General features: G+C 38.6%; 1 pseudogene; it reads right to left on the bottom strand.

Annotated features, from left to right (window-relative positions):
* The window catches only part of LOC118851117, a 60,102-nt pseudogene extending 40,609 nt beyond the window's left edge, over positions 1–19,493 (bottom strand).
* Between the last annotated feature and the right edge of the window lie 4,977 nt (positions 19,494–24,470).

Here is a 24,470-nt window from a genome sequence, read left to right as displayed (position 1 = left end):
AGAAAGACTTGAGTTCAAATTTGGCCTCAGACACTTAGCAGCCACGTGACCCTAGGCAAGTCACTTAACCCTGTTTGCTTCAATTTCCTCATCTGTAAAATGAGCTGGAGAAGGAAACAGCAGACCACTGCTGTATCTTTGCCAAGAAAATCCCAAATGGAGTCACAAAGAGTCAAACATGACTGAGATGATGGAACAACAAAGTCAGTCAGTCTATAATGAAGTCAGTGATACGTGAAGTTTCACTCTTTTTTAACATTGGGTTTGCCTGATTGTTCTCATAATTTATAAATGACAGGGATAAGGGAAGAATTCTACAAATCTTCAGTGTTTAAATAATCAGGAATGAATTGAATAATGTCATTAAACACTTGGACTATGAGGTCGCTGCCTTAGAACACCCAAAGTACCTTGGGCCTTTTGAAACGTACCCATAATTAAGTCACTGTCATTGTTAACCCTACTAGGACATTTCAGTAAAGCATATTCTGGCAACACATAACCCATTAAGTTCCTATATCTTGTTAAAGCACAATGCTCTTCCATAGGACACTGTATCCATGTGTAAAGAGCATGTGTATATGTAAGTGAGTTTGTGCATGTGAACTTTTGGAGTCTCGCTTTGGAACAAAGTTAAGGTCACCAAAGAGCTTTATTGACCTTTTTGGGAAGAATTTCCCCAAATCTTTGATAAATAATACAAGTTGGGGTTAATTGAACACTCCTATTGCACCTGCTTTACCTATGGAGACATAGCCAGAATCTGTTATCTCCTTCACTCACGAGAAAAAGAAAATAGATGAATCCGAGGAAAATCATATTCTAAGTTAGAGGTAGGTTTTGGTATAATGAAACAGGATGATAATCCCAGCAAGCTCCAATGAGCCCTTCAAAAACTATAGTAGCTAGACTAAGCATGGTGCCATGCATTCCAAGTCAGAAGTGTAATGTCTAATGTCTCTTTGCCATTTTTAATGTTTTCTCAGTGTATGTTTTTATATTCACTGTCCTAGCCAGAAATTCTGATTCAGCTTCTCATTAAAATGCTCAGATTATAAAACATTTATGAATCTCCATATCCTTTAAAACTTGCTAAAGGAGTTTTCTTTAGAATCCAAACATTCCCAGTGGGGATCCACTGCCATCAAGAATGCCAGTGAGCATATGCATGGAGAGGTGAAAAAAATGATACAGCTCTGTGTTAACTTCAAACTATGTTGTAAGACTTGTTTCCCTCTATTTCAAGCTTAGAGTCCCAGAGACAGCTGGCTTACAAAACCTGTTAGATTTCTCAATGCTTACCTCCCAAGAACGTTGTAATGTAGCAAGTGTCAAACTACATAAATATCATAACAGCATTTGTGTTAATAAATTAATGAATCTAGAGACTTATATTTAGTCTTCATATGAGTGGAAGAAATTTCAAAAATTGGTAGTCTTTAAGATATTTGCCTTTAAAATATTGAAGAAAACATTGTGTGTTTGTATATACATATTCAATAAATCAGTCAATAAGCATTTATTAAGCACCTATGCTATGCTTGGTGCTGGTAGCACAAATATAAAAATGAATCCCACTCCCCACCCCCACCCACAAGGAGTTTATATTCTGCGGGAGGGAAACAACATTATATTCTCTTATGAATATGATATTCTTTGCAATCCAAGAACATTTAAGGATAAATTTTATTTTCAACAGGTTGAATTTTGTTTTTTGTTTGCTTTGAAATCAGGCATGAAATGAACAAATCATTTCTCCAAGTAAATGTAAAATCTAAACAAAATAGATTTCACTACAAAGACTTTTTTTTTGGTACCAACACAAAATACATTTTAAAAGTAAAGTAGATTTTAAAAATTAAAATTTTGTGAAAGGAAAGACATGGAGTCTCAGAAGCAAAACATTACAATCATTAGTGAGCTTGCAACCTTTCCAGTTTTCAGCAAGGGAAGTGTTGTCAAGACAGCCAGACAACTGCTTCCCATCGACGTTGAGAATGAACTGCTGCTCCAAGATCAAGAAAAAATAGTCAAAAGAGAAGTAGTATTGATAAATTTCATTGTTTCAGTTTAACCAGCCCTTTATGAGGTTGAACTGACTCACTTCTGGCATTGATACCAATCCACAAGAGTCCATGATCACTTTTTCTGAAGTTTTTGGAGTACTTACTTTCTTTCTAGAAGTTCTTAAAATGTTATCTCACTGGTAACAGGAGGTTTTAACAGAACATCAATGTAAAGCCTCTTCACTTCTTCATTCAGTCTTTGATCCCTCTGCTAGCCCGGGCCAGATTTGTTGTTGGTTGTCCTAGGCAACCATTGGGCAGATAGCTGCAGTGAATTTTCCACCACGAGGGCAGGTTTTCCTTGTGCAGGGCTTTGACCTGGCATAGTAGCCAACAGAAAGCATTAAGAAATGATAGGCAGGTTATAATAGCCAGCAGATGGAACAATTATTTATTGTATGAAAGTGCGTTGCTTGACTGACTCCGGTATTTTTATGATAGCACAAAAAGTCTCAAATGGGATTGGGTTACAGAAATACGCTGGTAATTGAAAAAATCTGCAGTCTAATTCCTATTCCTTGAATTATCCTTTTGAAGTTAAATCATATTTGTTAAAAAAAATTATCAAAGAACAAAATTTCTCTGGGTATGTGGTACATGATGAAAGTGATTTTTCTCTGAGTTGTTTATCGGTTGTCCTATCTCAGAGACACAATAATCTGCTCTTTGACTCACAGAAAATTCCTCCTCAACCCCCTACAGGAGTTCAACCATATTTTTGAGTCAGCCTTTCAATATGGAGTTGATATGATTTCCCAGTTTTATTTTACACATTCATTTCCTGTTCACATAATGTTTGCATCCTTTAGGAATTGGTTGACATTACAGCTTTTTTTTTCTGCAGCACAGATGAAAAGTGTATGTTTTTCCACTCTCATTAGAATGCTGTCCTTTGAAGGGCATCAGTGCCTCACTCTGAAGAGGGTAATTTTGCAGCAAGGTTAATTCCAATGTGAGTTTTTAAAGACCTGTAAATGAATCATGGGAAGCCTTAGAAAAATATCCTATTTATAGGCAGTCCTGTGAATAAAATAATTTCATTTTATGTCTACCTTTTTACGACCTGAAAAAATGAAAATAAATTAGTCCTTCATTTCTTGAAAGAAGTCTACAGTGCCTGGTTATAATTAAGAGGAGAATACGTTTTGGTTTAGACCTGCACATCCGAGATTTATAACTTCTAAATAAAAATTCTAATGCAAACAGTTACCTCCCACTTTTGCTTCCTTCATAAGGCTGACATCATTGACTCAGGTCATTTCCTCTCCAATTTACTGACAGCATTAATAAGTAGTCTAGGATTTTTTTTTATTGCAATGTTTACCCCCAACCTCATCTTCCACACAGTCATAGTATTGGGGTAAATAGCAATTGTTTCTGTTTTGGCCAGAAACCCTAAGGGTCTTCTCCTCTTTGTTGACTTTTTTTTTTTGACTTGGTAAAAGAGGCCATTCTTTGCCTCATTTCTTACCTAGCCTTAATCACTGAATGGGTATTGCTTCAGACAAACTGAGACCTGGGAAAGACCCTAGCTTAAAAAAGGCCAAGGTCTCCCACTGCATCTGGGGCCATCTCCAGTCATGCATTTTACTGCTGGACCCAGATGGCTCTGGGGAAGAAAGTGAGGTTGGTGACTTTGCACAGCCCTGCCTCACTTAAATCTAATTCACTTGTAAGTCATGACATTACCTTCCTGATGTCATTATCCTCTTTGAGAACGAAGAACAAACAGCAATAATATTGGGGAAGTGTTTTCTGAGCCCACTGACTGCACTGGCCTGTCCCTAAGTAGATCCGCTCCTAAACCACCTGAGATTGATTGGTGTTTATTCTGCTGTACTCTTTAAAGCTTAAATTAAAGGGCTTAGACAAGATAATCTCTAACATTTCTTCCAGCACTAAGATTCTATGACTTTAAAACTCTCCAGGGGACCCCATTAGTAGCCAATTAGTGTTTTATAGCCATCATGGTCAACTGTTCTAATTTTAAATCCATCTTAAATCACTACTTCAACTGAACCAAAATACAGGAGATGCAGCTTTTTCATTGTTGTGAAAGCTACTGGCTTTCACAGATATAAATTAACTGAAACAGAAATATTAGAAATGATTTAAGATGTGAGACTTTCTTAATCCTGTGTTGTGTCTAAATTGGAAGGTAGTAGGGGGAAACAAGCAATTAATATAGATGAGGTACCTAGCCCTAGGATTTAGAAAAGAAAGAAAAAGATAAATATTCCTAATGAGGCTGGAACTCCTTGAGGGCAGGGATTGTTTCATTTTTGTCTTTGTATCTCTAGGGCCTACCACAGAGCCTGTCACAGTGACTTAACATGCGCTTACTGAACTGCATTCAATTTTTGTTGTTGTTCTGTCATTTCAGCATGTCTGACTCTTTGGGACCTCATTTTGGGGTTTTCTTGGCAAAGCTACTGGAGTGGTTTGCCCTTTCCTTCTGCAGGTCATTTATAGATGAGAAAACTGAGGCAAATAGAGTTAAGTGTTTTGCCCGGGGCCACATAGGAGCATCTGAGGCCAGATTTGAACTCATGAAGATGAGTCTCCCTGATTCTAAGCCCAGTGCATCATTCTTATTGAATTATTAGACAACTCCACTGTGAAATGGAACTAAGAGACTGGAATATCTATAGAACAAATAATACTGATGGGACTCTTACAGGAGGCCATATTGCAAGGGAGAAAGCCTGCCATTTTTCTACCACTAAATATGACAGAACTTCTTTAATGGAAGAGACTAGAGAGAAATTCAACTCAGCATCAAAAATTGTGAGAGTATAGGCTTTTACAGATATAAATAAGCTGGAGGAGGATGAAAATGGTTTAAGTAATTTAAAAGGCACAACTAACCTTTATCTTTAAATATTGTTTGTAAGAAGGAAATGAGGTTGTTTAAAAAAAAACCCAACAACAACCCACAATATCCTTGTACTCGCCTACCTTTAAGACTCACTATAATTCTGCCCTTTAGGCTGATTTCAAGCACTATATTATCACAGAACCACAGAATGTTAGAGTTGAAAGTCACCTTAGAAATCACTGCTTTCATTTTATAGTAGAGAAAACTGAAAGCCAAACAGTAAAAGAGACTTGTCCAACATCACAAAAATAATAAGTGATAAGACAAGACTCAAATCCAGGTCTTATGCATAGGTGTGCATATAGCTGTCAGTCAATAAACATTTATTAAGTACCTACTATGTGCCAGGCACTGTGCAAAGCACTAGGGATACAAAGTAAGGTAAAAGACAGTCTCCACTCTCAAGGAGCTCATGATCTAATGGAAACAGTCACAGAGAGGTTAACAGGTTAGGGCCAAGAGTACCAGCATAGCTAGGACGTGTTACATGCATGCCTATGGCACCATGACTTGAAGTCCAGTGTGTTTTCTACCATATAATACTTGGACTTTAGATATTTTCTTAACTAAGCCCTCTTAGAAGCCAAGCCAGCCTCACAGGAAATTTTGCTCCCTAGAAAATAGTTTGTAGCCAAATTCTAGACTATTGAAAAATTCTAGTATCATCTTCAAAATTGCTATTTACATTTTTTTTTCATTTGAAACATATCCAGACTGTAATTAAAATGATGAAGCTTTCCTCTTGAGAAGTGGTGAGAAAAAGTACTCCCTCACTTCATTGCAGAGGTAGGAGACTATGTAGATATTAATTAATAAATCAACATTTATTAAGTACCAGCTATGCTCCAGGAATTATGGTAAGTGCTACAGATACAAAAAGGGCCAAATATAGTCCCTGCCCCCAAGGAATTTATAATCTAATACAAACACACACACACACACACACACACGTACATGGAATCAGCAAGATGTGAGCTCAAATCCTACCTTACATACTTTTTGAATCTCTCTCCGTCTCTGTATCTTTTATTTGTAAAAAGGGGATACTCTGTGTGTGTGTGTGTGTGTGTGTGTGTGTGTGTGTGTGTATGTGTGTGTTTTGCCTTTATAGTTCCAGTTCCTAGAATAGTTCTGGTAAGCTCTTATAGAGTGCTAATTGGTGGATTAATTGGTTGAATTGCCCAACATTACACAACTAGTTTTGACAGAACCAGTAACAAAACTGAGATCTTCTGACTTCTGGTTCAGTTTTCATGCCACTACATTGCATTGTCTCCCTTGTTCAATAGTAATTTATTTGTATATCCTTAATATAACTTCCATATTCTCTTAGCTTGTGAACTTAAAAATTAAAAAAGTAATGATCATTCATTTATTCAACAAATATTTAGTGAATGACTCAGTAAACAAAGTGAAGTTTTAGGTTGACCATTTGGAAATGAATTATTTGGCCATCACAACCCAGAAAAGAAGAAAAATTCAAAACGGCCCTCCATCTGTTATCCCCTTCAGGGTGGCCGAAAAGGATAGAATGTGCTAAAAAAAAAAACAAAACACATCATTTTTAGACTTTTAGCTGTTGGTAGCATAAATGTGAGAAACTTATCCAATGACTAATAAGTAGATGTACTATCCAGAAGAACTAAAGCTATATCAATTTTTATATTCTTCGCATAAAAGAAACCAAAAGACATACTCTGCTTTAAAGAGTTTACAAAGTCAAAACTATTTTCATAATAATGCTAAGATGTTTTAATTTCCAATACAGCAAATATTGATAGATATAACCCTCGCAAAAGTTTTTGGGATCCTTAATAATTTTCAGAGTATGAAGGGATTCTAAGACCAAAAAGTTGGAGAACATCCATATTACACCATATGGCCTCCCTCAGTGTATAATCATAAAAGTCTCTTCTCTGATATCTAAGTCCTTTTCTTGTGCCTAATATAAATTCTTATTAAATCTTTTATTTAAAGGATATATTTCACAAGTCACAAAATTTTACATTTTTCATGACTCCAGGCCTAGTACTCTATTCACTGCAACATGTATCTAGCTGCCCCAATATATGACAAAGAAACAGAAATTCATATTAGTTTCTCTCCAGTTCTTCTCTACTATGCCTCCATCATATACACTGGCATCCATTTGTGTGTCATCTCCATCAGAATATATTTTTCCTTTTGTCTACATTTGCATTTCTAGTTCTTAGCACAGTGCCTGGCACATAGTAAGCGCTCACTGAATGTTTGTCGATGGGCTGAATTCGATTATTATTCTTTGTCACTCATTAACTTTCCTACTGTCCTATCCTTAGAGTTAAGGTTATAAGTGCAAGATTCCAAGAACAGCCAGGTACCAAATGAAACCCGGTGGAGTAGAAGGGTATTATTCAGAGTAAGAGGAAATGGATTCGAATCCTACCCCAGCTGACAGCCTATGTGACCTAGTCATTTCATCCCTCTAGACCTTAATTTCCTCATATATAAAATAAGGAAGTTGGACCAAATGGTGTCTAAGTTCCTTTCCAGTTCCAAATCTGTGATCTTGTGATTTCTCTGTTTTTATTCTAATCAGAACAGTCTGTTACCGACAATAATTCAAAAAAGAGTTAAATAGGAAGCCTTCCCAAGTGACTTTCCAATTAATGGACACTTAAAAAGAACTCTTTTGGCATTTCATTCCAAGAGATTTTTTGTTTGAATTCAATTGGTTTATTTTCTTATTTTGAATGTTTTGTCCTCAAATGTTGGAAGAAGTTTGCTAGTTTCATGCTTTTATGTGAAAAAAAAAATGTCTCCAAAAATATCTCCCTGCAGTCTTGGCAAACTCTTCTCTGATTCAAGCCAAACAATTAACCCTGTCTTGATATAATCAGTGCTCTACCTCCAGACAAAACCTAATCTTTTCTTCTTTTCAAGCAGGACATCAAATTGGCTTCATATTTATTAACAGGTCCCTTAATTTCTTCCTATTGCTCTTATTTGAGTTCATTAGTTTTGTGAATAAAACCAAGCAGGTGTTTATAGTGTTCGTTTGTTTTTACTAACTTTGAAATCATTCTAATATTATTAATTGTTGTTTTGTTTTGTTCAGTCATTTTCAGTTGCGTCCAACTATTTGTGACCCCATTCAGGGTTTTCTTGGAAAAGATACTGGGGTGGTTTTCTTTTCCTGCTCATTTGACAGATGAGGAAACTGAGGCAAACAGGGTTAAGTGACTTGCCCAGAGTCACACAGCTAGTAAGTGTCTGAGGCCATCCTTGAATTCAGGCTTAAGTGCTATCTATTGTGCCATCAAGGGAGATAGAAAATGCAACTTCTCCCACCTTGGTTTGTGGAAAGTATTGCTTGTCATGGTCTTCATTCAAGAAATGAATTCAAAATTAGGCCTCAGTCACATTAACCACATCAAGGCAGGATGGAATAATTTTGTCTATCATGTTGATTTTTAAATTAATAGGTTTTAAGAAAAAAGGACCTTTAACAATAAAAGTTTTGCAGACTGGTGAAAACTTGCTATAGAATAACGTTAGTCCACAAGTTGGTGATTAGGAGACATTGTTCTACACAGTCAGGGTCAAGGACAAGGCCTAATGGCTGGAAGTCTTCAGGGAGGCAATTTTTAGCTAAATATAGAGAACTTTCTAATAATGAAAGCAGTACAGCATTGAAATGGGCTGTTTCATGAAATAGCAAGCTCCAAGTAACTAGAAATATCCCGAGACTGTCAGGCCACTTTGGGAAGATATTTTAGAGCAGAAGTTCTTAATGTGGTGTCTGTAAACTATTTTTATTTAAAATATATTTAATAGCATTTTAATATAATTTGTTTCCTTTTGTAATTCTCTGTATTTTATTTTATGCATTTAAAAAGGTTACTCTGACGTTTTCATAAGGTTTCACCAGACTGTCAAAGGAATCTACGATATATAAAAAGTTTAAGAAGCCCCATTTTAGAGAAAATTTATTTATCAGGTAGGAGACTGGTAGAGACTATCTAGACCTCTAAGGTTCCTTCCAAATCTGAGATTTTATGAGCTTTCCCAAATTTTTTTTCTTCTTACAGATTGATGATAGATAGGATAGATATTATAGCTATATCTTTAGAAGATATGTATGCATATAGCATATATATGTATAGCAGATATGTATATATATGTATATTTACATATCTATATCTAAAAATTGGGGGGGGGGGCCTCAGACACTTACTAGCCGTGTTATCCTGGGCAAGTCACTTAAGCTTTATTTGCCTCAGTTCCTCAGCTGTAAAATGGGGACACACATGGGAAGGAAATGGCAAATTACTCAAGTATCTTTGCCAAGAAAAAAATTCATGGGGTCCCATAGAGTTGGACATGACTGAGCAGTGACAACACATATAAATAAAATCTTCTGACTTCTAAGAATCTGTTCTTTTCACTACTACTTGCCCAGTGCCGTGTGCATTTCCCAGTTAACTCAGAGATGCTTCAATCCCTGGAAGATGGAAGTATTATTATACATTTTTTATTATTTCTAGCCACTCTGGTTAATACAGCTTACAATCAAGAACAAGCTCATAATGTCTAGATTTCTTGGAAAATCCTTACCACTCCCTTTAAACAATCACTTGACCCAGAGAATGTTTGAGTTAAACGAAAACAGTACTTTTGCAGCAGATTAGGAAATTTTCTTCTAATCCAGAAACAAAGCTCTGCATTTATAGGGACCAGGCTAAAATTTAGCAGCTTTTCGATGGCTTTTGACCCCATTCAGGATTTTTTTCCTGGGGAATATCAGGATTTGACTCAGGGTAGGTCTCCACAGCAAAAGGAAAAGTGGCCCCCAACCTTTTGTGCAAGTACTCAGGCCACCAAAAATAAGTAAAAGACAGATTTTATTTACCACCCCCCAAAGACACACATACACACACATACATACACACACACACACACATACACACACACACACACACACACACACACACACACACACACCACAATAAAGATTTGCACCAGAGCCCATAAATAATCAGGACAACTTCCCTTCCTTTGCTCCAATGACATGTACAGTCCTCCAGAATTAGGGTACTACCCCACTCCCCACTGCCTGTTCCTTCCCTCTAAGATCACCTTCCATTTGATATCTTGCACTCAGGTAGTCATTTGCACATTATGTTCCCCATTTGAAAGAGAACACATAGTTATTTACGTGTCTTCTTCCTCATTATGATCGAAGCTATGGGAGGGCAGGGATCCCTGTTTTTGCATTTTTGCCTTTCCTTGTATCACCAGAATTTAGTACAATGTCTGCAAACAGTGAAATGTTCAACATATGCTTGTTGATTGACTGGGGGGAAGGGTCCCCAGAAGGAGAAAGCAATCAAAGTCTCTAGAAAGTTTGTCCTTCCACTATACTTATACAATCCACAGAACTCACAGTGTCAGTGAAAAGCAAAGTTGAGGTTTGATCTGACACATTATGGTTCTGATCCTTCTTTTTCCTTAACTGCAGGTACCACTTGGTCCCAGGAACTCGTAGTGGTCCAGTTGTTCCTCCATTCAGCAGTTAAGTAGGCTAGTAGATAGAGTGCTGGACCTAGAGTCAAGAAATTCTTAAGTTCAAATCTCTAATCAGACTTTGTGTGACTTTAGGCAAATCATTTGACATCTGTCTGCCTCAGTTTCTTCATCTATAAAATGAAGATTACTAATCTGATCTTAGACACTTACTGTGTAACCCTAGGCAAATTACTTCACTGTGTTTGTCTGTTTCCTTATCTACAAAATGAGCTGGAGAAGGAAATGGCAAACCACTCCAGAATCTTTGCCAATCTTTGAGGTCACAAAGAGTTGGACATGACTGAAAAAAACAACAACATGGACAAAACATATTAGGTGTATTAGCAATGAAATCCAACACTTTCCTTTCATAGCTGAGGAAGCTGTAACCCAGAAAGGGGAGAAGCATTGCCCAACTATTAATTGTAAACCAGGGGCAGACCCAAGAGTCAATTTCTTGTGAGGACCAAATGCATTAACATTTGTAAAGTGCTTTGCAAACCTTAAAGCTCTGTATAAATGCTAGATATTTCATTTTGTTTTATTAGGTCCAAGAGGGTTGGCCCCAGACTCTCTTCCCCAAGTCCCTCCATTCCATTTCTCCATCTGTCATCTGCTGAAGCCCTACTTTCTATTGCTGCTGGTTACCTCCAGTTCCCAGTCTTCCTCCAGCACACAGGTGCTGCCATCTGACTTCTTGGCTACATACAAGCCACGCAAACACCACTCTCCTTCTGCCCCTGAATGACATTTCTCTCTTAGAGCGAAACCATCTCTAGTAGAAAGATGCCTTGGGGCTAACCAACACTTTTGCTGTTTAGTCTTAATCTACCTCACTGGCTCTACTTCACCGAAACCACAAAAGGTGCCCTCCGGCAACTAGGAGACTTTTTTTCCCATTTACACCTGGTCTTTCACTTCTAGTTTGGTTAGTGACAGCGAATTCCTTACAAGAAGTGTATTCCATGTTCTCCCTATCCTGCCGCCCCATATAGTCATTCCATCTGATGAAGCGGAGATAAACACAATGCAGCCCTTTCCTTTCGTCCTTTCAATTCCCATCATGCCACCTGGTAACCATTGCCTGGCCATGCTAATTGTCTTGATGCTTCAATAAACCCCAAGAAGGCATTAGAAGCACTGAGAGGAAGAAGGGCAGCATTCCAGTCATAACGGTAAAGCCTATGCTTTTCTTAAATAATTTCTTTAATTTTTTTTTGATTTATGGGATAAAACAAGCATTTTCATAACATAGGATAATAAAATTTAATTTAATTTAAATCTTAAATAATTTCTTAAAAAATCTTAGCCTCAAATACTATATTGATAAACCAAGGATAATTTATGGCACTCCACCTTGATCTAAACAGAACATACTTTCAACATTCCTCTGTTGTACGGGAGCACAGAAATTGGGAGACTCTGAAGCAGCCCTTCCTTTATGGCCCTATCCTAGTCTAACGAATACCCAAACCTAGCAGAGTACGCTGCTCAAAGTAAGTTTTCACAGGCTGTTGCCCATGTCTGGAATGACTTTCCTGGCCCCTTCCTTCATGTCGCAGTTAAAATGTCTCTTTCTACAAAAAGCATTTCCAGACCTCCATCCATCCTTCTTAATGGTAGTGCCTTCCTTCTAGTGCTTGCCTCCAATTTATCCTGTACATATACTGTTTGTACATAGTTGTCCCCATTAGACTGTGAGCTTCTTAAAAGCAGGGACTATTTTTGTATCCCTGTCACTTAGCACAGCGCCTGGCACATAATGGGTATATAATAAATGTTCATTGGCTGACTGACTAAATGTATATTGGCCCTAATCTCTAATCCTTCCCTCATCCTCCTTATCTGTCTCTTTTGGCAGAAGAGCCTTACTACTAAGTAAATTCTTACCAATCATCTCATGGAAAACCGATGTTACTTCTTCTTACTCTTCCTTGTAAAATGTCATAGCACTGATTTCTCTTACAACTGCCCTGTACAGGCAAGGAGTCACTTTGGGAGACATATCAGAGGAGTAATTCATTTTAATAAATGAATGCATCCATTTCACAAGTATTTATTGAACCCTTACTTTGTATTCAAGGCCCTGTGGGACAGTTAAGAAGAGTAAGAATAAGCATCTTTTTCCTTCTTAAGGAGCTTACGGTCTCCAGTACTTAAAAGAATAACATGAAATACATGAAACCCCAAATCTAGGACACCCCCACAACTTGTATGCACAGATTAGTTTCCCTGGGAGGACAACTACCCTAGGTTCAAGGTACTCTGTGGTAACTCTGAAACGCAAGAAATTATTACACTACTGGCTGGTTACCGCAATTAACTCAAAGCAATGGCATTTACTCTAATAGCGTGATAAGAACAACAGTAATAAAATACTTCCACCATAAACCTCGAGTACACTCTTGTATAAAATCCAAGCAATACCAGTGGGAACAGGAGAGTAGAACAAGAGAGGGAAGGCATGGGGCCCAATGGTGGAGGCAGCTCATACTTGTGACTCTGCAGGGCAGTGCACTTTCTCCTCTCATGCTGTCCCCAAGCTGCTCTCTCTCCCTGGGAACAGCTTATCCTTTGGTTAGGTAGCTCATTTGGGCGGAAGGAAGAAAGGAAGGAAGGAAAGAAGGAAAGAAGGAAAGAAAGAAGGAAAGAAAGAAAGAAAGAAAGAAAGAAAGAAAGAAAGAAAGAAGGAAAGAAAGAAAGAAAGAAAAAAGGAAGGAAGGGACAAAGGAAGGAAGGAAGGAAGGAAGAAAAGAAAGAAGGAAGGAAGGGACAACGGAAAGAAAAAAAGAAAGAAAGAAAGAAAGAAGGAAGGAAGGGACAACAGAAAGAAAGAAAGAAAGAAAGAAAGAAAGAAAGAAAGAAAGAAAGAAAGAAAGAAAGAAAGAAGGAAGGAAGGAAGGAAGGAAGGAAGGAAGGAAGGAAGGAAGGAAGGAAGAAGGAAGGAAGGAAGAAAGGAAGAAAGGAAGGAAGGAAGAGCTGTGGTGCTCAATTGGCCAGTTTCCGTTGGGTTCCCAGTGGGGCAGCTTGTATTTTCTAGTCATAGAGGTCGTTGTTTGTCCTTCATTCCCAAAGAGGACCGTGACACCAAGGAGGTGATGCCATGACATGCAGGTGAATTGGATTTAAGTGAGGCAGGGCTGTGCAAAGTCACCAGCCTCACTTTCTCCTCCAGAGCCATCTGGGTTCAGTGGTGAGGTATAGATCAGGAAGACTGGAGATGGCCCTGGATGCAGTGGGAGACCTTTGGATGAAGGCACTGCTATTCTTACTCCAGTTTGACAGATGAGGCTTAGAAAGATTATGTAACTTGTCCAGAAGGACAGCTAGGGGTGCCGTGGATAGACCAATGGGCTTGGAATCAAGAAGATTCATCTTCCTGAGTTCAAATCCCCTCACTATTTACTAGCTATGTGACCTTGGACAAAGTCACTTAACCTTGCTTGCCTCAGTTTCCTCATCCGTAAAATGAGCTGGAAGGAAATGGCAAACCACTTCAGTATTTTTGTATCAAATAGGGTCACCAAGAGTCATACACGACCGAAATGACTGAGCAACCATGAAAAACTTGCCTAGGGTCACGTAGCTATCTCAGTAAGGTACTATTGAAGTTTGGTCTCTCCTGAATCCAAAATCAGTTTTTCCTCTTATGCCAAACTGTCTGCTGTGAATTAGGGCCAAAGTAAGTGGGAGAGTAGATAAGTGTATGTTAATTCAAAGAAAAGAGAGATTAAAAAGTGGATTGGAGTGATTGGGTGGGGGTATGGGGAGGGGGGAGACTTAGGTTCTGGAGACGGCACCTGAAAGATGGACAGGATTTAAGTTGTCAGAGATAAGGGATTGGGGGTGGATGGGGTATTTTCAGGTGATAATGAGGAGCTTCACCTGGCTAGACTTAGTTTTGCCATTGCCTTACTCTGAGCCCTTAGGCATGGCGCCCATATTCCTTGTTTTCCCATTCTTCATCAAAAGTACAGTATGTGTTTTCATAACAGTTGGTTGAACGATCCCCAACTCTGTCAGTGGACTACATCCTCATTACTATCCAGCACCAGCCTCCTTCATTTCATAAACTCTGGATATCTACCTTAGGAGCCCTTCAGCTGTCACAGGCTTTTTTATGGCTTTTGGATCACAAGCCATCCACCAACACCTTTCACTTTTATACAGAACCTTATGTCACACTTCACTGAGTCCTTCTTTCACATTGTTGGTTTCCTTTGCTCAGTGTACCTTACCAAGCTTTTGTCATGTTGTCACTAAAACATTTGCTGTAGTCTTTTGCCAAGTAATTTCAAAGCTAGTTACATTCATCTTCCTAAAGGCATACAAATCAGAAAACTCCACCAAGGGTTTGGTCTGTCAGAGGATTGGGATAAAAATGCAAAACAATGAGTCAAAGTAAGATCTGTAAAGTTCAATAGATGGCTTATTTTTCTTCCTTTCCTCCCCTTCTGATCATAACAAAGTCTCTCAGCATACAGTCAATTGACCTTTTCCTGATTGCTTTCTTTTCTGTGACTCAGTTCCTGTCTTTCTTCAAACCTTTAATAATATTAAATTACTCTTTCTCAGATTTCTTGTTCTGTTAAGTAGTTTTTCACTAGCAAGGCTAATATTTCAGGTTACTTAATAATAGGGGATAGTATTTATATAGCACTTAAAAGTTTGAAAAATCTTTTAGTCTCATTTTATGTTTCCATCAACTCTGTGAAGTAAGTACTTAAGGTACTTACTCCCACTTTACAGACGAGGAAACTGAGATTCAGAGGGGTTAAAGCTGATCCAGGGAGAGACCTGACACCAAAGTTCAGCATTCTTTCTATGACAACACACTTCCTGTCATAATATTCTCAATGCCCTTAATAAAAATTTTAGCCACGAGTTGTGAATACAAAAGCTGATATGAATACATGATATCACTGATTCTCTAGGTCAGAGGTTAAGCTTTTGTAAAACTGTGGAAAAAAAATCATTAAAAAAATATACACATTGAGGTGATAGGAGGCCACCTATTCCCATACCTTGAAGCAAAATCCCTATAAGCCTTATCCCCTATTCCCAATGAAGTAATTAAGGATTAGATAGATACCTCTTATGATTTTTAAATTTGAGTTCCAAATTCTCTTTTGAGAAACTTTTGAGAACTCTTTTGAGTTCCAAATGCTTCCAGTCCACCCCCATCCACTAAGAAGGCAAGCAATATGGTATCAATTATTTGTGAAAGCATGCAAAACATATTTCTGTGTTAGCCATATTGCAAAAACAAAGTGAGAAAATTATACTTCATTTCGCACTCAGTTCATCAGTTCTTTCTTGGAGGTCTATAGCATTTTTTCATCACCAGTCCTTTGGTATTATCTTAGATCATTGCATTGATCAGAATGAATAAGGCTTTCACAGTTGATCATCATTACAATATTGTTTGAACTATTCTACTCAATTCATTTGCATCAGTTCATATAGATCTTCCCATATTTTTCTGAAACCCCCCCATAATTTCTTATAGCACAATAGTACTCCATAACAATCATATGCCACAACTTGTTGAGTCATTGCCCAGTTGAAGAGCACCCCCTCAATTTCCAATTCTTTGTCACCACAAAAAAAAAATTGCAATAAATATTTTTGTACAAATAGATCTTTTTCCTTTTACTTTAATCTCTTTGGGGTATAGACCTAATAGTGGTATTGCTGGGTCAAAGGGCATGCAGTTTTATAACCCTGTGGACGTAGCTCCAAATTGTTCTCTATAATGGTTGGACTAGTTCACAACTCCACCAACAATGCATTAGTGTACCTATTTTCCCTCATCTCCTCTAGCATTTGTCATTTCTGAAAGGTATGAGGTGGTACCTCAGAGTTGTTTTAACTTGCCTTGCTCTAATAAATAGTGATTTGGAATTTTTTTTCATATGACTATAGATAGCTTTGATTTCTTCTGAAAACTGCCTGTTCATATCCTTTAACCATTGCTTGAGAAATAACTCGCATTCTTATTATTTTGACTCAGTTCCCTATATATTTGAGAAACAAGGCCTTTATCAGAAAAAAAACAACTTACTATAAAAGTTTTCCAAATTAATTCATTATCCATGGTACCTTTTGGCAAAATGTAGTTTACTTGGTTCTCTCTTTCAATTAGGTGTCTTTTTGTTTTGCTTTGTCTGAGAGCTGATTGCTACCCCTGCCTTTTTTACTTCAGCTAACATATAATAGATTCTGCTCCAGTCCTTTGTTTTTAACTCTTTCTATGTGCTTCTGTTTCAAGTGTGTCTCTTGTAAATAACATACTGCTGGATTCTAATTTCTAATCCATTCTACTACCCACTTCCGTTTTATGGATGAGCTCATCTCATTCACATTTTACAATTAGGATAGCTCACTGTCTGTTTCTCTCCATCACATTCTCTTCTGTTTATTCTCTTTTTTTATCTTGTCCATCCTCAAAAATCTGTTTTACTTCTGACCACTGTCTCCCATAATCCACTCACCAGTTTTATCACAGCCCCTCCCCTTTTCATATCTCCTTCTTCTCCTATTTCCCTGTTGGTTAAGATGGATTTCTATACCCATTCTTTGAACCAATTCTGAGGAGAGCGAGGTTCAAGCATTGCCTGTTCCCTCTACTTCTTCCTCCACTGTAAAACTCTTTCTTGTGTGCCTCTTTTAAGCAAGAAAAATTTCTCCAGTCTATTACTCTCTTCTCCCACTGCATTTCTTTCTCACCCCTTCCTTTCTTTTTTGCGATGATCATTCCAATATAATCGACTCATACCCATACCCTCTTTGTAGACTCTTTCTAACTGCCTACTAATGATAAAGTTCTTACTGTTCATCTTATCACATATCATCTTCCCATGTAGGAATGTAAACATTTGAACTTTATTAAGTCCTTTATGGTTTCTCTTTCATATTTATCTTTTTCTGCTTCTCTTGAGTCTTGTGTTTGAATGTCAAAATTTCTAGGCATTCTAATCTTTTAATCAGGAATGCTAGAAAGTCCTCTATTTCATTAACTATCCATTTTTCTTCAGAAAGATCATACTCAGTTCTGCAGAGTAGGTTATTCCTGGTTGCAGTCCTGGCTCTTTGACTTTTGGAATATCATAGTCCAGTCTTTCAGTGTGGAAGCTGCTAAATTTTGTGTGATCTTCACTGAGTCTCCATGATATTTGAATTGTTTCTTTCTGGCTGCTTATAATATTTTCTCCTTGTCTCAGGGGCTCTGGAATTTGGCTATAATATTCCTGAGAGTTTTCATTTGGAGATCTCTTTCAGGAGATGATTGGTAGATTCTTTAAATTTATCATTTAAGCTATAGATCTAAGATATCAGGAAAATTTTCCTACATAATTTCTTGAAATAGGCTCTTTTTTTTTTATCATGGCTTTCAGGGAGTCCAATAACTTTCAAATTATCCCTACTTGACCTATTTTCTAGGTCAGTTGTTTTTCTGATGAGATATTTCACTTTTTCTTCAATTTTTTTCGCTTTTAATTTTATTTTGTTGTTTCTTTATCTCTCATGGAGTCATTAGCTTCCACTTGTCTAATTTTAATTTTTAAAGAATTGTTTTCTTCATGGAACTTTTGTACCTCTTTTTCCATTTGGCCAATTATGCTTTTTTTTTTCCCAGAGGGGAAGGCAAGGCAATTAGGGTTAAGTGACTCGCCCAAGGTCACACAGCTAGTAAGTGTCAAGTGTCTGAGGCCACATTTGAACTCAGGTCCTCCTGACTGCGAGGCCAGTGCTCTATTTACTGTGCCACCTAGCTGCCCCACCAATTATGCTTTTTAAGGAGTTCTTTTCTTCAGTGAATTTTTGTTCCTCTTTTAACCATTTGGTCAGTTCTGGTTTTTAAGGTATTATTTAAGGTATTACCTTGGGGTAAGGAGGCACTGTCCCAAATTTCAGGCTTTTTCATGCTGCTGCTTTCAGACCTACTTCTGGAGATCTGCCAATTTTTAGTTCTCCCTGAAGGCTCTTCCCTGTCATCCAGGGAGGGGTGTGATTGATGAGGGGTACTGTCTCTGGGAACCCCCTTGAACTCTCCTTGAATCTTCCCCCTAGACGGCTTTTTCCTGAGGCCATAAACCTTTCATTATCATTAGGCCCAAATCTCTACCTAGCCTCGCCCTTTATTGTCCAGCTACTTCCCACCCTTGATACTATCAATATCCATGCCTTCAGCTAGTTCCCACCCTTAATCCCAGTCTCTTGGTTCCTAGAGTCTGACTTCATCTCTGTGTCATTAAGTTCCTCCTTAGACTCCTCCTCAAGACACTCCCTAAACCCCTCCTCCCAACACCCCAGGACCACCCTAGATCCCTCCTAGAATCTTTGTGTATATAACTCTCATCTTGCCTCCATGAAGGTGCTCAGATTCAATCTAGCTCAGATTGAGTCTGGCCCCTTTGTGAAAACAAGCCTCACAAGGAGTAAGATTTCTTAAGACAATCCATTATGGTGAATCCCTAATAAACTTTGTCTTGTTTCTTGGCCAAGAAGGCTTGAGTCAAATTCTCTAGGCAGGACCCGGCGTGTCGGTATTTTGGGCGTCTTGAGCACCCCTAGAAACCTATGGTTCCCACCATCATCATTTTTCTTTAACCTCTTCATGGTTATTGCTCTTCTGGTCTGTTCTCTGGTCTTTACACAAGAAGGGCCCCTGTTCCTTTGTAGCCACAAACACTTGTCATCCTCTTGGTCCTAGAACTGTGATTAGATCCTTCACTTTCTTTTAGCCACAAGCACTGGTGCTCCTCTCTGCCCTGGAACTACAACCCAGAACTGCATGTGTGCAATACAGTTGCCAATCAGTCTCAGTTGAACCCAGTGCCAAAAAAGGGTCTTCTTTAACTGTTTTCTTATCAGTTTTCTGACACCCTTACCATGCCTAGATTGAGAGCACTCAAAGCTACTGCTTCTGCTGTCGTAGCTGCCTCCTTTAAGGCTTGCCACTGGTGCTGCCACCACATGGCTTCTAAGGCAGTCCCCATCCTTGTGTCACAGACCTCTCATGCTGAGCTCCTAATTTACCTTAGATTAGAAAAATGTCTTGAGTCGGGGGGGGGGGGGCAAGATGGTGGCTGGAAAGCAGGGACTTGTGTGAGCTCCCTGCTAGGTCCCTCCAAAAACCTATAAAAAAATGGCTCTGAACAATTTCTAGAACTGCAGAACCCACAAAATAGCAGAGGGAAGCAGGGATCCAGCCCAGGACACCTGGATGGTCACTGGATGAGGTCTATCCTGCACAGAGCAGATGGGAGGCAAGCTCAGTGTGGGCAGCGGCAGGACCAATCAGACCAGGAGCCAGGTGGAACAGGCCCTAGCGCCCTGAATCAGTGAGCTGTGGCAGTTACCAGACTTCTCAACCCACAAACACCAAAGACAACAGAGAAAGCTAGTGGGAAAAGCTGCGGGGGACAGAGTTCGTGGTTCAGCCACTGCCTCAGGGGCAATGGGGGAGGTGCAGCTACAGAACTACAGCTGCAGTTGCTTCTGGTCACAGGCCCACCTGGTGGGAGGAATGAAGTGGAGGATCAGAGCAGGAGTGCAGAGCCTGCTTAAGATTTGTGTCAGGTCCGGGTTGGCGGTTCTTGGGGAAGGAGGAGTGCTGGTGTGGCAGAGCTGGCTGTATAGAAATAGCTCTGAAAACAACAGCACATCCCCTCAAGCTTGGAACAAAGTACTCTTTGCTCTACAAGCAGTCATACCCCAACAAAAAACTCAAGGATGAAGTAAGTTGGCTGGGAACATGGCCAGGCAGTGAAAATGCACTCAGATTCAGTCTCAGACTTTGGAATCTTTCTTTGGTGACAAAGAAGACCAAAACATACAGCCAGAAGTCAACAAAGTCAAAGAGCCTACATCAAAAGCCTCCAAGAAAAACATGAACTGGTCTCAGGCCATGGAAGAGCTCAAAAAGGATTTGGAAAAGCAAGTTAGAGAAGTAGAGGAAAAATTGGGACGAGAAATGAGAATGATGCAAGAAAACCATGAAAAACAAGTCAATGACTTGCTAAAGGAGACCCCCAAAAAATACTGGAAAAAATATCAAAGAAAACAACACCTTAAAAAATAGACTAACTCAAATGGCAAAAGAGCTCCAAAAAGCCAATGAGGAGAAGAATGCCTTGAAAGGCAGAATTAGCCAAATGGAAAAGGAGGTCCAAAAGACCACTGAAGAAAATACTACCTTAAAAATTAGATTGGAGCAAGTGGAAGCTAGTGACTTTATGAGAAATCAAGACATTATAAAACAGAACCAAAGGAATGAAAAAGTGGAAGACAATGTGAAATATCTCATTGGAAAAACCACTTACCTGGAAAATAGATCCAGGAGAGATAATTTTAAAATGATTGGACTACCTGAAAGCCATGATCAAAAAAAGAGCCTAGATATCATCTTTCAAGAAATTATCAAGGAGAACTGCCCTGATATTCTAGAGTCAGAGGGTAAAACAGAAATTGAAAGAATCCACAGATCGCCTCCTCAAAAAGATCCCAAAAAGAAATCTCCTAGGAACATTGTCACCAAATTCCAGAGCTCCCAGGTCAAGGAGAAAATACTGCAAACAGTCAGAAAGAAACAATTTGAGTATTGTGGAAAAACAATCAGGATAACACAGGATCTAGCAGCTTCCACATTAAGGGACTGAAAGGCTTGGAATACGATATTTTGGAGGTCAATGGAGCTAGGATTAAAACGAAGAATCACCTACCCAGCAAAACTGAGTATCATGCTCCAAGGCAAAATATGGACTTTTAATAAAAAAGATGACTTTCAAGCTTTCTCAGTGAAGAGACCAGAGCTGAATAGAAAATTTGACTTTCAAACACAAGAATCAAGAGAAGCATGAAAAGGTAATCAAGAAAAAGAAATTGCAAGGGACTTACTAAAGTAGAACTGTTTTGTTTACATTCCTACATGGAAAGATGATGTATATGATTCATGAGACCTCAGTATCATAGTAGTTGAAAGGAATATGCATATATAGATATATGTGTATGCATATATATACGTATGTGTCTATGTGTGTATATGTGTAGGTATATATATATAATGTGTGTGTGTGTATATATATATATATATATATATATATATATATAGAGAGAGAGAGAGAGAGAGAGAGAGAGAGAGGGCACAGGGTGAGTTGAATATGAAGGGATGATATCTAAAAAAATAAAATCAAATTAAGGGATAAGAGAGGAATATATTGAGAGAGGGAGAAAGGGAGAGATAGAATGGGGTAAATTATCTTGCATAAAAGTGGCAAGAAAAAGTGGTTCTCTAGGAAGGGGAGAGGGAGCAGGTGAGCAGGAATGAGTAAATCTTGCTCTCATCAGATTTGACCTGAGGAGGGAATACCATACACACTCAATTGGGTATCTTACCCCACAGGAAAGAAAGAGGAAGAAGATAAAAAAGGAGGGAGATAGAAGAGAGGGCAGAGAGGGGGAGGAGGTAATCATAAACAAACACTTTTGAAAAGGGACAGGGTCAAGGAAGAAAATTCAATAAAGGGGGATAGGTTAGGAAGGAGCAAAACATAGTTAATCTTTCACAACATGAGTATTGTGGAAGGGTTTTACATAATGATATGCATGTGGCCTATGTTGAATTGCTTGCCTTCTTCGGGAGGGTGGGTAGGGAGGGAAGAAGGGAGAGAATTTGGAACTCAAAGTTTTAAAAACATACATTCAAAAACAACAACAAAAAAAAAAGTTTTTGCATATGCAACTAGGAAATAAGATACACAGGCAATGGGGCATAGAAATTTATCTTACCCTACAAGAGAAGAAGGGAAAGGGAGATGGGAGGGGAGTGGGGTGACAGATGGGAGGGCGGACTGGGGAACGGGGCAACCAGAATGTATGCCATCTTGGAGTGGGTGGGAGGGTGGAAATGGGGAGAAAATTTGTAATTCAAATTCTTGTGAAAATCAGTGCTGAAAACTAAATATATTAAATAAATTAAATATAAAAAAAAGAAAAAAAAAAAGAAAAATGTCTCACCCTGACCTTTTGTTGGCTCTGCTTCTCCAATGTTTCATTTGAGGCATTTAAAGAAAGTGGTTTGGAGAGAAACATTAGGAGCATTCAGCTAGGTGGCTACCCGTAGCAACAATGTGGCTAGCAACTGCTGCGGGGGTGTAAGACCAATAACCCCAGAATACAGAAGGGCTGCTAACACAGGTTCTTTGTTCTGCTTTACTAAGGAAAGTAACTTTAAGGGGTTAACAATCAGTTTAATCACACATACAAATATCATTCACTTAGTTCAGGGAAAAAGCCAGCACCTTGAACTTCAGAGCAAATACAAACAAACTACAAACATCAACAGACAGACCTTGTCTGATTCAAACCACAATTCATAGTTACCAGAGAAGAACCAATGGGTCTGGGTTAGCAAAGCCAGGAGGACAGTTACAACAGCTTGCCCAGAGTCTCAACACTCTTTCCATGAGTGAGCCCCAAAAGTCAAACACCAAAGTCCCCTCAATTATATCCTGTTTGGAGCCCTGAGGGCTCTGACCTAACCCAGGCTGGGAGAAATTTCCCCATCCCCAGTATCACATCTTATGCAGTTCAATGACTTTTGATTATCTTAATGCTGAGAAACTCTCCAACCCAAAAGATTCCACAGTACCTGCCCCATTCAAACAAAGAACAGTGAAAAGTCCCATTTTGCTTTCCATTACATTTGAAAGGCAAGAATCATTAAAGGCACTTTAGAGAAGACTGGCAAAAAGGACACCCTGATTACCATTACACTACTTCTACTCCACCATCTTGGCTCCACCCCTCTCCTGTGTTTCCAATAAGGTCTGAAATTTATAGTTAAGAGATAGCTCCCTTGGGTTAAACCAATACCTTCAGACATCACTTCTAAAACTGTCTTTGCAACTCTGGGTTAAAGCCTGGAGCTTTTGTGTAAGGTTCTCCTAATTGTGCTCTCAACATGTCCAATAAGCATTCTATTTACCAATGAGGAGAATCTTATGCAAATGCTTCAGGATTGAATCCAAGGTTCAAGGATGTACATTAAGTCTTTGCCTAGTCTTTAACTTTAATAGTTTAGTTTGTTTGCATAAGAAAGAACCTGTCACTTAAAATTAAATTTGTTATGATTGAGTGAAAAATTATAATATTGCCACATCTCTGCCACTCTTTGGCTCCTCCTCTTAGCCAGGAACATCCTTAATGATATCAAATGGGAAAGACTGAAGGAAAAGTGATGTAAATTTTTACCATCAGAAACATGAACTCAGGATCTGACATAAAAGGCTAGAATGATGGCAGACTCCTTTCTGGGGCTTGCTTTTGAGTTTACTCCCCCACCCCACATTCTTCAAGCGATGAATGAGAAAACATGACTAGAAGTCCCTGCTCACTAGAAGATAGCCTCAGGAGTTCATAAGACCCAGATAGTACCCATACCACCTGGACTAGTGCTATGGAATAATCAGTGGCTGAGTTCAGAGTGCTATTGACTGCATTGAGAAGTTTTGCTAATTTCTGAATTTTGAATATTTCATTGATAATTGAAGATATGTGGCATGCCAGAGGTACTGGCTAAACCTAGGCAATGAACTATCTCCTAAAATTCCTGGGTTTGGAGAATTCCTGTGTACTGGTTGGGGGTAGTCTTGGTCTATGAGAATCTTCAGACAGGCAGCTCTATGGCAATGTTCTATTATATGTTATGTTAATTATTTTATTGATTCTATTTAAAAAATAAAACCATGATATACTGTTAAACAGGTCTGTTTGCATGGATGGCCAACTTCATTTATGATCAAATCAGATAATGTTTGTAAAGCACTTAGCACAGTGTCTGACACATAGTAGGCTCTATCCAAATGTTAGCTATTGTGTTTTTGTTAAAGTTATGATTAGGGTTCAGTGAAATACAGTAAATTCAAGGGAGAGGAAGTATTTTCCAGCAATAGGGGCTTAGAGCTATTCTGATT

Source organism: Trichosurus vulpecula, chromosome 5, assembly GCF_011100635.1.
Source record: "Trichosurus vulpecula isolate mTriVul1 chromosome 5, mTriVul1.pri, whole genome shotgun sequence".
Lineage (NCBI taxonomy): Eukaryota > Metazoa > Chordata > Mammalia > Diprotodontia > Phalangeridae > Trichosurus > Trichosurus vulpecula.
This window is presented reverse-complemented; position numbering and strand designations above follow the sequence as displayed.